Raw genomic sequence first — 3,115 nt, 5'->3', positions numbered from 1 at the left:
TTGACATGGTTTTAGTTTAAATTTGAACTAAAACCATGACAAGAATTATGAAACGGTTGAAATAAAACCACGGCAAGAATTACAAAACGGAGGGGGTATCTTGGATTGCAAAACTTAGCACATAACTAAGAAAGTGAAATAGCTTTTAAAAACTAAGAAGTGAAATTTGGAGACACAAGAAAATAAAAGGCACGAGTGAAACGACAATTATACCATTCACAACTTTTTTTAACACGAGTCCACCTTTTCTACACAAGTTCCCACTCACCGTGTGAACATGGTGAGTGATTTACTCCAAAGGGCTGCAAATGGATAAGCGATCCTAGTTGGTACATTAGCAAAGGTAAGCACATACATCAGCAAGGCATTTCAACTAATAAAACTATCACCATCATCGCGCTAAAAGGCTCAGCCTTATTTTAAGTAATCTAGAGGAGCAGTTATATACTCCCTCCGTCCTAAAATATAAAAACGTTTTTCATACTACACTAGTTTGAAAAACGTTCTTATATCTTGGGACAGAGGGAGTATTTTGTAAATAAAAGACATTAACTATGGATGAGTGCTTGCTCATCATGGCGTGATATAGCTTTTTTCTTTTCTTGAGAGTAGGCCTGATATACCTAACAAGGCTCAAACCTACTCCCTCCATCTCATAATATAAGAGTGTTTTAACATCAGTGTAGTGTCAAAAACGCTTTTATATTATGGAACTGACGGAGTAGATGATAACCTGGTGGTAGGATCATGTGACGTTTGGTATATATATTCCCTCCGTTCTAAAATTCTTGTTTTAGTATTAGATACATCCATATCTAGATAAATTTAAGACAAAAATTTTGGGCCGAAGGAAGTATATCCTTAGATTCACTAGGCTCCCCACGACTAGAGTAATGAGACTCAATTGAGACCTTCAATTTTGTGGTCGGCCCGATGGTGATTGGGACAAAATGCTACTATAAGAGCAACTCCAACGGGCCGACTCAAACGGACGGCGCATTTGTCCGTATTTTGTCCGTTTGGGTCGGCCGCCCGCCCGGCGTTCGTGCAGTTTTGCATTTGGGTCGGCAGTGCGCCTAACGTGCCGACCCATTTCATGTCCGTATTCAACTTTTAAATAAAAAAGGCCCGCGGTCAATCATGCCAGCGGCCATGTCTCATACCGGCACCATGCCAGCGCCGGTATACAATGTCGGCTTTAGAAAATACCACAGTTCATGCTGGCGCACTCGCCAGCCGGCCGGCACACATGCCAGCACACAAAAAAGGGTGGGACTTGAGTTCGATCACGCCATCGCGGCTCCCGTGGTCATGCCGGCACACCTGCCGGCATACAAAAAAGATGGCCCTCGCCGCCATAGATCACTCGTCGTCGAACTTGAGCATGTCGGTCTGCATCTTCTCGAACCACGGCCTCTTCCTTGGTGACACGGTGTTGAGATCGACCTTCATGATCTCCACCCCGGTCATCATGCTCGCAAGAGCCACTTCTTTCGCCTTTGTCTTGGCGTTGGCGGCTCGATCTCTGGCATCTTGGCTTGCTTCTCCGCCTCGAGCTCGAACATCTTGGCTTGCTTCTCGGTGTCAAGATCAAGCCTCCTCCTTTGGATCTCCATGAAAGCATCCATTTGCTCCGCCTTGAAACGCCGGCGCTCCTCCTCCCTTGAGTCCTTCTTATTCATCATGCCGTCCACGCTTGCGATCAAGGCGTTGGTGGCCGCATCTTGCTTGTCCTCCTTCTTGGGCAATGTGGATGATTTCGGTGCGGGAGTTGGAACAAGCGACGGAGGTGGCTACGGTGGCGCCGATGAACTTCAAGATGGACTCCATGGCGCGGAGTGAAGATCGACCCCCAAGATGATGCCGGACATGGGCGCATACCTTTGCATGCCCTTTTTTGCGTAATGAACTTCGCTTTTATTCGCGTGCAAACTGTTTATGTCATTTGAATTTAAACTTGTTTGTGAAACCCCATGACTAATTTCAGATTTGCAGTTTTCTGTTTGCGGGTCGCTGCGCTTTTGCCCGAGCAAAACCCGCATAGCCGACCCATAAAAAAGCATATTCCGTGAATATGCTTTTTTACGGGTCCGTTTGGGGGTCTGCATCTGTGCTAGCCCTCGCCGGCCCGCAAAAGCGGTTTTGCGCGAACTGCAAACGCGTTTTGCGGGCCGGCGTTTTGCGGGGTCTTCTAGAGTTGCTCTTAGGACCATACAGGTAGTGCGGTTTTCTGCCAGTTTTTTCCGGGATTAGTTATCTGTGTTTTTCTTTTTCTGTCCGTATTTTGACCGGTTTGTACTTGTTTTTTCTTTTTCTTTTATTTTTCCCTTTTAATTTTCATGAACTTTTATGAAAGTATGTTGTCCTGGACTTGCATCCCTAGTTACGTAGAAGTGCAAGCACAGAAGCAGATGACCGGACCTTACCAACATACTCAAAAAGTATTCTCTACAGTGGTATGTTCTCTTGACAAGCACTGTTTTCAGTCTAGCTGTCAAATTGGGTGTGAGATGTCCTTTTAGGTTATGGTTGGTAGAGTAGAGGACCGAAAATCCTCTTTAGTTTCACGCGTGTGACTTTTTCGTTCAAATTCTTATTTTTTTTCCAAATTTGTATTTTGTTTTTCAAATTTGTGAAAACTTCTCTAAGACTCTTGATTTTTTTTCGAATTCATAATTTTTTGTATTCACAATCACTTTTTCAAATTTATGCATGAAAAAAACTTCTTTCGGAGAAACATAAGCCAAGGATGTCATACAGAATAAATATGGCCAGATTCCATGCAACAATTCAAAGTGTGGCTAAATATTTATGCGCTGTTGCAAACCAACTATACAAATAAATCATTCTTTGACCAGCATAGGATGGTTAAACGGGGCACCTCTATGTCTTGCTTGTAGTAAGATCGACGACTGCCTCACCCCCAATGCAAGGCGAATTATACATACTATTTTTTAGGTAGTATATATCCTATTTTTAGGTAGTATGTACTTTATTACTATATTGTTTTATACATATAAATATGAAGATATTTCCAAAATATACAAAAAACTATGGGCTCCCATGCAAGTTTTTTCGTACAGTTTGATTTGAAAAATCTTAGATTTAGTATATG

This window comes from Triticum aestivum, chromosome 4D (genome assembly GCF_018294505.1).
Source record: "Triticum aestivum cultivar Chinese Spring chromosome 4D, IWGSC CS RefSeq v2.1, whole genome shotgun sequence".
NCBI lineage: Eukaryota > Viridiplantae > Streptophyta > Magnoliopsida > Poales > Poaceae > Triticum > Triticum aestivum.
Note: the sequence above shows the minus strand (reverse complement) of the source record.